This window comes from Talpa europaea, assembly GCF_964194135.1.
Source record: "Talpa europaea genome assembly, chromosome: 1".
Classification (NCBI taxonomy): Eukaryota; Metazoa; Chordata; class Mammalia; order Eulipotyphla; family Talpidae; genus Talpa; species Talpa europaea.
This window is the reverse complement of record NC_140073.1, coordinates 90,843,549-90,856,685: the sequence shown is the minus strand read 5'-3', so window position 1 is coordinate 90,856,685 and position 13,137 is coordinate 90,843,549. Positions and strand designations below refer to the sequence as shown.

The window sequence follows — 13,137 nt, the reverse complement described above, 5'->3', positions numbered from 1 at the left end:
TCAAAACCTAGCCAAAGGCCTCAATCAACTAAAAATTTGAAATCTTCTATGCAAGTCAGACAAAACGAAAAAAAGGAAAATTAAATCCAGAAAGCAAAAACCAATCAAGTCTGTTCCAACACTGAAGTCAATAGCCAAATCACATACAGAACCAAAAAGGGGAAAACACTCAGGTCTACAAATGGATAAGCAGTTCCAATACAATCCAGATCCCGACATTTTCCCACTCAGAAACAAATGCAGTGGAGCTTTCCTGGGGAAAGAGGAAAAAAGCTAGCCAAATGATTTTTTTAAGTGACATCCAGAAAGTGTCTGTCTTTCTCTTTCCCTGGTGCCTCATTGGAGGAAGGAGGGGGTTGTTTTTGTATTCTCCCCCACTGTAGCAAGACACAATCAGATGTTAGCTGGAGGAGAGAAACCAGTTTTGACAACAGCAAATAAAAATAAAAGTGCCCTTCCTCCTCTGACAGGATGGGCACCCCACCACACACACCCCTCCCCACTCCAACCCCTCCTTCACTCCCCACCCCCCAGCACCACCCCCTCCTCACCCCGGAGCTCCACTGCGTATGTGGTTTGGTGCTACTGTTGCCCCGGAGTAAAAGTCAGAGCCAGAGGAAGGCAACGAAGCCCCCACAGACACACTTACCTTTCCTGCCCCCCACTTTTGAGTGCCTTCCCTGGAGCTGTGGAGGATGACACAAAGGGTAATAAAGGGGGGGAGTGGAGGAGGAGGAGGCGAAGGAGAAGGAGCTGAGCTGGGGAAGTGGCTGCTCCTGGGTGTAGTGAGATGTCTCCAGCCAGGGCCAAACAGCAGCAGCAGTAGCAGCAGCAGCAGCAGCAGCAGTAACAGCAGCAGCAGCAGCAGCAGCAAAGGGTCTGTGTTGCTAAGAGGCTTTTGGTCTCTTTCTCTCCTCCTCTCACGGCCAAAGAGGAGGAGGGTGGAGGGGGCTCGGGAGGGAGGCTAGTGGTGGGGTGAGGGAGTAGGAGTCGTGGATGGGGGTTTTCGAAGAAGAAGAAACTCCTTCTCCTTCTCTCTCAGGCTCAATCCCCCTCTCAGGCTCAGGGCTGGAGGGTGGGGGAAGGAACTCTGCCGCCTTTCCCCCCACCCCCCTCAATTCAAGGTTGAAGTGGGGTAAAATTAGTGTCCTGTCTCTTTAAAAATAGAAATAAAAGGTGCCCCCCCTCTGCCACTGCCTCTCTCTTCATCATCAGCTGCTGCTGCTGCTGGGGTCTCTCTGCTTGGGGGGGGAGGGGGGGTTCGGGTAGAAGAGACGGGAGGCACTCACTGCGCATGTCCCTCTCTGACGGGAGGCTGGTTGGTTGAAGGCAGGAGGAGGGGGAGGGGAGGAAATGAGATGGTTTCCCAGAAGGCGCCGAGGCTCTCGCGACCCGGAAGACATTGTAGCAGGGGGTAGAGGGGGCGGGGACGAGGAAGTGGAGGAAGTCGCTACTCTCTAACACCTCCAGCCCCCTCCTCCCTCCTAAGGGAATGTGGAGGAACGGAAATGGGCGTGGCTAGAGGGGGAAAGCGGTCACGTGTCCGGCCGGGAGGCGGGCCTAAGGGAGAAGCGACGCGCGCGCGGTGCACGCTGGGAGTAGTTGTGCACCGTTGGTAGCGGCAGGTGAGGACTAGCGGATAACGCGGCGAGGTGAGCTTGGAAATTGATTCCCGTGGTCGCAGGATCTCTTTGCAGCCTTGTTCAGGGCAGGGTTTTCTGGGAGAGGTAACATGGAATAAGCTGGTCTCAGAACGAAGGCCAGGGACGCCGGGGCGAAAGACGGATCGGAAGGGCGTTGGAGGGAGGCTGAGCAGTCGGGGGATGCGGGCGGGGGCAGGACTGTGTAGGCCGGGCGGGCCGCGGCTGGGGGACTCCCGGACTCCGGCCTCCCGGCGAGCCTGCTGACAGATCCCGGGGGGGAGCACACGGGGGCTCCTGAGAAGTTAGGTCTGTGGCAGTCAGCGGCTGCACGCTGGGGCTGCGGAGCGTGGTGGTGCTGGTGTGCGGGAGAAAGTGATCTCCGGAGACTCGGGCTCGCTGGTGACCGCCGCTTCAGCTCCGGGGCCCCGCCCGGGGAGGGAGCCCATCTCCCTGCGAATTTTGACAGCTTGTAGCTTCAGATGCATTGCTCGTATTGGGTATAGTTCCCACCAGTGCTTACCTCTCTGTACTCTCCGGAATTCTGAAACGGCTTTGGGGAGGAAGCAGGAAAAGCTTGAGTGAAATTTCCCTCACTGGCTGGCGTTGTTGCTGCAACCCAGTGCCTGAGCCTGCTTTCGGAGAGGGCGATGGGGCTGGGAGGTCCTTGAGACCGAGTTTTAGGATTGGTAGTTTCCCTTTCCTCTGCTGTAACTGAGAGCTTCTTAGTGGGTATTTTAAGTTTGTTTGGTTACTGGACTTGGATTGACACTTTGGTTTCTTAAATGCTGCCTCTCTTGCAGTCATGTTTCACTCAGAAGAGCAACATTCATTCAAAATATGAGAAATCAGTCATGAATTTCCATTAGTAAAACTTTTAGTAAAATAGCAATTTTTTTTGCATTCACTCCATACAGTCTTAACTGGAAACGTCACCATTTTTTCACTTACCTTCTTTTGTAAAAGGCCTTTAAAAATTAATCACTCATTTATGGCTTCTTCTATTACGTTAAGAATTTAAAATTGCTTGTGTTTATTATGTTGTTGTTTAATTCTGTAATAGATCCTTAGGAGCACACGATCAATTAAAGGTGCTGTGTATTTTCTAATTCTTAAATGTTTTGGCATCATGGCCCATTGCTTCTTTTCGTAGGTGCAGGTGGAATAAAAATTAGGTTCCCGTACCATAACATTTTCTTTATATTGAAACCAAATGAATATTACTTTATAAAACAATTAAAGCAAAAACGTAAAACCTTCGTAGCTAACGATCAACAAGTGTTCATAACTATGTGGTATGATTAGTTATAAAGTGAACACTGTGATCGCTGTCAAAGTTAAGAACTAGAACATGGCTGGCACCGGACACATATTCTTCCATCACTCGTCACCCATCCTCCTTCCTCACCACTTCCAAAGGTTAACCCTAAATGGATTTTTATAAGTATTGCCTAATTTTCTTTCAAGTGTTTTTTTTAAATCACCTATGATAACAATCTTAAACAGTATTATTTTTGCCTATAGGTAATCTATGTATAATTTGCCTGTGTGTACATGAAATATACATTAGATATAATTTTTCTGATGTTGTTAACATGTTTCTCCTGTTGTTAACAGTATTTAACACTGTTAGTACATTTGGCTTTATTGAATATATTTTCATTCCTATATAGTAATGTCTGTAGTACAGTAAGTATAATGTAGTAAGTCGTTTTATGACTAAACTGCAATTTACTAGTGTAATGTGCATTTGCACTGTGTCTTATTTAGAATTATGAACAATGCTACTATGAATGATCTCACAGATGTATTTTTATGTACATAACATGCATTTTTTACAGTTCATATCTATCTATACGCACACGCATGCCAATAGATTGTGCCAAACTTTTCCAAAATGGATATATTAATTTACTCTCCCGCTATATGATAGATAGTTGTGTTCTACAGTCTTACTAAGAGTTGATAGTTTTCAGTTTTTGCCAACCTAATAAATGTAGCTTTATGTCATTGTTTTTAGTTTCCATTCCCCTTGTTCTTAGGGAGAATTAGCTCTTTTTTGAAAATTTATTGCTACTTAGACTTCGTGTACAATTTTTCTATTTGGTTGCTCATTTTACTGAAAGATTTGAGCAGTATGGCCACTTATTTCTCAGTGCTTAGAGCTTTTCTCTATGGGTACTTAATAATTACCTCCATTTTACTCCTTTCTGTTTTTTATGCTGCTGTTGTTGCTATTTGAATTTTAACTCCAGAAGAAGTTTCTGTACCTGAGCTGTCCAAATTAGATGCCACACTGAATGTGGCTATTGAACACTTAAAATGTTACTAGTACTGTTACTAATAGATGAATTTTTACCTATATGTATTTTTCTAATTTGAAAATTGATATTTGATTCAGTTGTTGGAAAATCTTTTAAGTAAAATCTTCAAGTTGTTTGCAACACCTAGAGTATGTAGATTTACTTTCTCAGCTGTTAAGTTTTAATAAAAATAAAGATCGGTGACAATTTACCAACCTAATTGTCATATTCTGTAAATGTCACACACCAGATTTCTAAGACATTGTATGAAAACAATGTAAAATACTTCAGCTTTTTATTGTGATTACATGTTGATATTCATAGTAACTTAATTTTACCTTCTTTCACTTTTTAATGGGGATACTAGAAATTAAAAATTACATGTGGTATTGTACTTCATTAGACAGTTCTTTTCTCATACATCATTGTTTAATTTCTTGTTCCTTTGTTCTTCATTTCTACATGAATTCTGCTTTTTTTTTTTTTGTGGATCTTTTTTTCTTGTGTTTGAGTATACTCATTAGAACTACCTTAATGCAGTTCTGCTGATAACCAGTTTTTTGCTTATGCTATAATGTCTTTTTTCCCTTCAATCTTGAAAAATGTTAGGGGTGTTAAATTTATAGCATTGTGGTCAGCTATTAACCTAACTCTTGTGACTTTGAATTTTGTCTTTGCCTTATGTTTTCTGCTATTTTTTCTTGATATTTTTATGTGCAATTCTTTTCCCTCTTTGGGGTTTGAGTCCATTGAGTTTGTGAATTAGTGTCTTTTTTTTTTTTTAAAGATTTTATTTATTTTTATACAAGAACAGGGGTACAGGCGCGCAGACCTCTGCTGCCGCCCGCTGCTCCCCTCAGCAGTGTCCTTCGGTCCTTCTGCCTGTTCTCCCCGCTCTGGCTCTGGTGAATTCTCTCACCCTCCTGCACTTCTGACTGTACCCAGTGCTTGTATAAATAAACAAACAAACAAACAAATAAATAAATCTTTAAAAAAAAAAAAGAACAGGGGTACAGGCCAGACACTGGAGGGTGAGAGGATTCTCCAGAGACAGAGTGGGGGAACAGAACAGGCAGACTGATAAAATAGACTGCTGAGGGGAGCAGCGGGAGAGACAGGAGAGGTCTGTGGTGCCCTGTGGGATTCTTGCTAGCAGTCTGGGATCGAACCCGGCTGGAATTGAACCCATGCTGCAGAGGCTGCGAATAGTTTCACAGTGCAGCGCTCAACTGCCTGTGCCACCAGGGAGGCCCCCGAATTAATGTCTTAAAGAAATATCACCTATGGTTGTCCTTATTCTTGCAGTTAGGTGATAAAAATTAAAATCTTGACTTTTGTTGATAATGGTATTTGTAGTTAACATGTTGTCTATGATAATTCACATTTTGGAATTTTTTTATGTTTGTGCATGTTGATGACTTTTTTGTTTGTATGCTAGTTGTTCTGTTTGAAAAATTAGAGGCATATGTAAGTACTAGCATAATGGTATCTTTCTCAGGAAGTTGTTTTCCCAGGAAAGATGCCTGGGGTACTATCAGACTCAACTCACTTTAATTCATGTTCAAGACCTGGAATCCCTTCTATGTACATATCATTTTGAAATTTGGATTTCAAGTCATATGAATTCTCTTCTACTTCTAGTTCTCTCTTATTTTAATGATGATGCCTGTATGTTTTCAACTTAAGTTGACAATGGTTTTTTTGAGTCCCCAGGGTTAGCAGATCTTGCGCTTTGATTTCTCACCTCCCCGCCCCCGTAACACAAGAAAATAACCAGTAGCTCAACCTTTCTTGTTTCGCAGCCGTTTTTTTCTGATAGATGAAAATTGTTAGCCTGTAAGTATTCCTTTCGGTTCTGTTTTCTGTCCGAGGTTGTAGAGAATGAATAGCATATCTTATTAATATTGGAGTTCACCAGTGAACAAACCTGGCCTTGATGTTTTCTGTTTTGGAAGGTTATTGTACTGATTTAATTTCTTTAATATAAATCTGTTGAGATCGCATGTTTCTTTGTGTATATGCTTCATAAGATTGTGCCTTATAGAGAATTGGTTCATTTCATTTGGGTTATCAGATTGTGGGCATATAATTTTTCATAATATTCCCTTATTATGATTTTCATGTCCATGGGCTTAATAGTGATGATATTAGTCATTTGTTTCTTGTTTTTAATCTTTTGTTCTTAATATTGTTCAATTTCAATTTAAACTGAAAGTTTTTTGTTTTGTTTTTCCTGATTTCTTTCTTTAAGTTTCATTGGTTTCTGCTCTAATTTTTATTATGTTCTGCTTGCTTTGGTTTGCTTTGATTTGATATTTCCGGTTTCCTAAGGTGGAAACTTGGATGATTGATTTTAGATCTTTTTCTGTTCAAAGTCATGCATTCAAGGCTATTCATCTACTTCAGTGGACCACAATTATTGCTGCTCTCTCTTTTGTTCTGTTGTTTTTTTTGTTTTGTTTTGTTTTGTTTTTGTTTGTTTGTTTTTTACTCTCCACTCTTTTTCTGCCTTTTATGATGTCCACACAATGACAGAATCACCTATCAAGACATTTCCATCAGTATTGTCATCCTTAAGTAATGATACAATTACAAGCAATTCCAGTCCACTTTCATGTTGCACTATACCATTTAGCAGGGTATTCCTAATTCCTCACTCCCATCCATTTCACTCATCTGTATGCTATAATTATTGACTCATTTTTTGCTTTTATTTTGACCAAATTATTATGTTAGCTCAATTTAGATTAATGAAAATAAGGCTTTATTTTACATTCATTCCTTCTCTTACATGCTTGCTTTTTTGAGAGCTTGTTCGGAGGTTCTAGCACGGGAGCACAGCTACTTGTATACCCTTGACTACAGGTCTTTGTTCAGGAAAGGTCTTCCTCTTCAAGCTAGTGCACAGCTTTGGGAAGGACTCACATGGAGCTGTGGAAGGGGAAAAGGGTACACCTGCCTAGCCACCCAGATCAACCAAATCAACCCTGGTGAGCAGTGGGAAGTCAGATGTTGCAGCCAGATTACCTTCACATTCTACATTTTCTCTCTTTATGGAAATTTGTGTTTTTAACCCCTATCATTTTCATTATTTCTGAAGGACTTGTTAACTTTTCTTGAGAGCCAGGTTTACTGGTAACAAATTCCCTCAGTTTTTATTTTATTGAGAATGTTTCTATTTTCCTTTTACTTTTTGGAGGATATTTTTGCTACACATGTTTTGTGTTTATTTAATTTGAATATTTTATATACGTTGCTCCGCTTTCTTTCTTCCTTTAATGGATTCTGATGAGAATGCTGATCTAATTCTTATTATTTCTTTGTATCTGTCATATATATTATATGTATCACATATTCTTTGTAGGTGTGTGTGTGTGTGTGTGTGTGTGTGTGTGTAGGGAAATGCAAATCAAAACTACCGTGAGATACCATCTTACACCAGTGAGAATGGCACATATTAAAAAAAAACTAGCAACAACAAATGTTGGCGAGGATGTGGAGAAAAGGGAACTCTCCTGTACTGTTGGTGGGAGTGCAAACTGGTCCAACCACTATGGAGAGCTGTGTGGTGATTTCTTGACCTACTAAACATAGAACTTCCATATGATCCAGCAATTCCACTCCTATGTATTTACCCAAAGGACACAGAAACATCAATTCCAAAGAGCACCTGCACCCCTATGTTTATAGCAGCACTGTTTACAATAGCTAAGCTTTGGAAACAACCCAAATGCCCAAAAATAGATGACTGGATCAAGAAGATGTGGTACATATACGCCATGGAATATTACTCAGCATTCAAAAAAGATAAACACATGCAATTTGCAGCAACATGGATGGCGCTGGAAGGGATCATGCTCAGTGAAATAAGCCAGAAAGAAAAAAATACCGGATGGTCTCACTCATAGCAGGAATCTAGAAAACTTAAATAAGGGACCAGGAAAATGAATAACGATAAGAAAGTGAAAATCAAAATCAACAAAAAAACTATGACCTAGAGACACTCTATGGGGGTTGGGGGGCGGGGAGGGGAGGGATTAGGGTCAAAATAAGGGGGTTGCAATTGTATGGGGAATATAAAAATAAAATTTATTTAAAAAATAAATCTCAGGCTTCATCATTTTCTTTGTCTTTGACCTATAGTTTACATATGATCTATAATATGCCTGAATGTAGATTTTTGGTATCTAGCTTGCTTGATATAATCTCAGGTTCGTATGGTTTGGTATCTTTAAGTTTAGAAAAATCTCAGTCATATTCAGCTGTTTCTCTGATTCTGTTTCTCTACTCCTTCTGGCGTTTATATTACATGTTACACCTTTTGTACTTACTCCACAATTTTAAATATTCTGTGCCATGTTTAGCTTTCATTTTTCTCTTTATATTTCAATTTTGGAAGTTACTACTGATGTAACTTAAAGCTTACTGATTCTTTCCTCAATCATTTCTACATTATTCAGCATATCAAAGCTACTCTTTATTTCTGTTGTACTATTTTTAATTTCTGACACTGACTTCTTAATTTTTTTCTTAGTTTTCATTTCCCCGCTTACTACATTCCCATCTATAATTGCATGTTGTCTGCTTTACCACTAGAGCCCTTAGCATATTAATCATATTTGTTAAAAATTCACAGCCTGTTAATTTCAAATTTTCAGCCATATCTCGGTTTTACACTATCTTTCAAATCTTTTAAGCTATGAGTTTTTTTTCCCCCTTTACGTATGCCTAGTAATTTTTGTTGAAATCTAAACATGATGTAAAAGGCATGAAGGACCGAGATAAATAGATCTTTAATGTGAAATTGTGTTTAGCTCAAAATTGGGCTGTTTATTGTATTTGTTGGTGTCATAAACTAAAATTTTCTCATGTCTGCTTTTCCTCCACTGTTTTCTTTGGATTTTCCTAGAGATTCATAGAATTAAATCTGAAATTTGTTCTTTTACTTGTAATTCCTGTTTATTATTTAAAGATTTATTTTATCTATATATGCATATAAGAGCTGGGATGTAGGCCAGAGATGTGGGGAGGTAAGAAGATTCACCAGAGACAGAGTGGGGAGCAGAGCAGAAGGATTGACTGAAATACACTGCTGAGGGGAGCAGCGGGCAAGATGAGAGAGGTCTGCTGCATCATGTGGGTTAGTTCCCTGGCCTGGGATCAAACTTTGGAACTGTGCTGCAGTGGCTGGGGATAGCTTCGTAGTGCTGTGATTTAACCCCTTGCGCTACCCTTGGAGGCCCTGTTTGTTTAAAATAGGAATCCTACTGAAAGGGGAGAGAGTAAACATTCCATAGTCCTATGACATGGTCTCAGTTTCATGTGTCAGAGAGAGAACAATCAAGAGACTGTAACCCTATGGCATGGTTGTTTTCTCAGCATCCCCCAAACTTACCCCTTTCAGTGTGTCAGGAAGGATAGAGGTAGTTATGTGTTTGTGCTATTGTTGTCTGTTAACCAGAATCTTACCAACTCTATTGTCTTAACTAAAGCAAAACATTTTACTCTTGTAAGCCAAAAAAAGTTGTCTTATTTATTCTTTTTTGCTTTCTTGCTAATGTGGAAGAACTACATTTTAAAGATTTATTTTGTTATTTTACTGTTATTTTGTATTAACATCAGAATATTACTTAATTCTACTTACCTGTGATAGTAAAATAGGAGGTTAAACAGTGGTACTTTTCAGCTTAGTAATAAAAGGTACTACACTCATTAATCATTGAAATAATAGCTATATACAGATTTTTAATGAAACAGTAAGCTCCAGTTCATAAATTTGTATAGTTTCATCAATAAACATAGGTACTTTAGAAAAGACAGTGTAAACATGCTTTTCTAATGGTTAAATTGATAGTTTGCAAAGCAAAATTGAGCATTTTGCCATTTGACTAAATCTTGTAGTTTTTTATTGAGAAGAATAGTGTTGCTATTTATTTTCTTTATAAGTACCACATAAAATTGGCATGGTGAGATTTTTCTGTTGCTTGGTTTCTCTACAATCTTAATAGTTTTGGTGGACATTTTATGGATGATTTTATTTCCAGTGTCTATGCAGTTTATAGTGGTTTTTTGGTGACTTACATATTTCAAGTTAAAAAAGCAAATTCTGGACCTCCCTGGTGGTACAGGTGGTTGAGTGCAGCGCTATGAAGTTGTCCACAGCCTCTGCAGTGCAGGTTGGATCCCAGCCGGGCGGGGAGATACCTACATGGCGTGGTAGACCTCTCCTTTCTTGCCTGTTGCTCCCCTCAGCAGTGTATTTCAGTCAATCTGTCTGTTCTGTTCCCCACTCTGTCTCTGGTGAATCCTCTCACCCTCCCGTACATCTGGCCTGTACCCTGGTTCTTGTATGCATGAATAAATAAATCTTTAAAAAAAAATAAAAAAGCAAATTTCTAGCATTCTACTAGATGCTGTTTCTCATCTACATATGCTATTTGCTAATAAATGTTTGATTAAGAATTTTATGAATTCTGTGTGAGCTTCATCTGGCAAGGCGTCTTTTACTCTATTTTCATTACCAAAGGTTACATCAGGGGTGTAGAATAAAGTCAAAGCCTTTAGCTTTTTTTCTAGACTTTATAGCTGTTTAAATCTCTTTAAATGCTTTTAAAAAAATTTAGCTATAAATTAATCTGGGGCTCTGATTTGAGGATCCTTTCCATTATATTTGTAATGGCCGATTTGTTCAGATTTTCTGCTTATACTTTTCTTAGTATTCATTATTTATTTTCATAATAACTATTTCATCTTTTTTTTAATCTTGGCCTTTATTTTTTGTTATGCATTCTTTTGGTTTACCTAATTTCTAGCTTTATAAGTTATGTATTGCAAATTGAATGTTTTCTTCTTTAATAATAAGTTTAATACCAATAATTTTCCTCAAAATTTTATGTTGGTCACATCCTCTTGATTTTGTGATATTTTGTATTTTTATAGAGAAAGTTTACAGTATTCAAATTAGTTCTCAATATTGATAATTGAATGATTAGTATTTACTGGGTTTTTTAATAGTAAAGAACATGCTATCCATTGCTGCATACCAAACTATAATACTCCAAAACAGTTGCAACATTAGAGACGTAAAATAACAAACATTAATTTTCTCTTAAGGTTTATGTGAGTCAGGAATTCAGAATCACCCTACATGAACTGCTGTAGTTCTTAGTCCGTCAAGAGGTTACAGTCAAGGTATTAGCCGGGATTCCAGTCATCTGAAGGAGCTAGAGAATCTTCATCTGGTGTATTAGCTGGTACACTAATGTTCTTGGCAAATTACTACTCTTTCAAGATGCCTCAGTTCCTTACAGCATGCATCTCTTTATAGGATTGCTTCATTATTTTCATTATATGGCAGGTGATTTACCCCAGAGAAGGTGGTCCGGGAAAATTACGCAACTATCTTCAGAAGTCACATAATTTCCATAATATCTTGTTGGCTATGCTATCTTGTTCATTGTTTCTTTAGTATGGCGTGTGAATATTAGAAGATGAAAATCATTGAGGACCATTTAGGAGCCTTTTTAAAGTAGCAATAGCAAGTTTGGGGGGGGGTTTGGATGTCAGAAAATCTTGCATTTTGAGTATGAAACCACCTTTTTAGGACCAGAAAGTTATTTGGGATACTACCTCCCTTCTCAGGCCTCAGTTCATTCTTTAGATGTCTTCTGAAATAGTTAATTAATTTAGGTAGAGAACTATACTTGTGGACTTCAGTTTGGATAAATGTCACTGCTGAGCATTCAGAATTAAAGCACTCCTTTATCATTCATTTTCCTTGTCTCATAATCTTTAGTGTGTTAATTTAGATCTTAGCTATTCTAGAGTATGCCTAGAGCACTTATTTTTTGCCGAAATCATCTTTTACAAATCTTGGTTTGTAACCTCTATTCTAGTGAATTTTGAGCCTATATGCTTTATACTTTCCAGAATTATTCAGCAATCTGGTCATCCCAACTTTTTAGCTTTCCAGATGACATAGCTTTAGCATTTTTGTTGTTGTTTCTTCTGTAATGCCAATGACATTTCTGAAGAAAGTAAAGGTAAACTGGTGCTCTGTCAGGTTGACTCACTGTTGTGTAGTCTGCCTTGCCTCTGAAAGAAAGTATGAGAAGACTGTTCCTTCCCATGTGCTTTCTCTTCTGCTAATTTAGGAAGGCCCTTGGTATTTTTTGTTTGTTTGTTTTAAACAAGGAGATTGCAAAACAGATCCAGTGTTGTAGATCCTGTTGCCTTTTCAAAGGAATAAGTTAGCTATCATGAGCTAGCTTTATTTATTTAAGTGTTAGGAAATTGATTGTTGGAGTATAATTGAATTTTTTTTCCAACTGAAGGTTTGGAGTCTCACTGTATTCACTTTATTGGATTGATGCTTTTGTTTATTGTTTTGGGGGAGTTCTGTTTCTCTGAGGGTGATTTTGTATTTTCCGTACCTCAATAGTTGTGGAATAGCATTTTCTTGAGACAGAGAATGACATATACATGGGAAAAGATGTGTGAAGAATGGCATCTATATAGAAAATAGTGTATTTGAACTTGTCTTTTCATAATATTGGGTTATTGGAAAACGCCATGATGCATATTTGCTTGAAAGACATAGAAAAAAATAGCATCATGACATTTCCAACAACCCAGTAGATCATCAGTTACATCGACAGTCCTTTAAAGTTGTTGGGGGTAGAGGGGGAGATTTGTAGGAAAGTGACTATATTGTACCCAAGTTCTTAACCTGGATCTGCATGCAACTGGGTTTGTGAATAAATTCGTATTTCAGTTACCCTTTGGTGACCTTGCTAAAAAATAAGTGAATCTATAACTTTTATGTAGGTACTTTGTATATTTTATTGTCTTGAAGTCATCATGATGACCAGTTGTTGTTCAGTATAAGAATAACAAGTTTTTTGAACATTCTCCTGGGTTGAAGTCAGAAAAGGATAATGTTTTCTTTTGTATGTTGTTATGCAAGAAAAAACTAACTTTTTTTTTTTTAAGATTTATTTTATTTATGCATACAAGAGCTGGGGTATAGGTTGCGGGGTGGGAGGAGAGGATTCACTAGACACAGAGTGGGGAGCAGAACAGACAGATTAAATGAAATACATTGCTAAGGGGAGCAGTGGGCAACACAGGAGAGGTCTGCTTCACCATATGGGTTAGCTCTCTGGCCTGGGGTTGAACTTGTGCTGCAGTGGCTG

General features: G+C 38.8%; 1 protein-coding gene across 1 annotated transcript in view; it reads left to right on the top strand.

The window, feature by feature from the left end:
• Positions 1-637: 637 nt before the first annotated feature.
• ORC4 (origin recognition complex subunit 4) overlaps positions 638-13,137 on the top strand; it is a gene marked incomplete at its 3' end in the record, with an annotated part of 56,520 nt that continues 44,020 nt past the window's right edge. Inside the window, exon 1 of the mRNA XM_084239466.1 lies at positions 638-707. The remainder of the gene's footprint in view (positions 708-13,137) is intronic.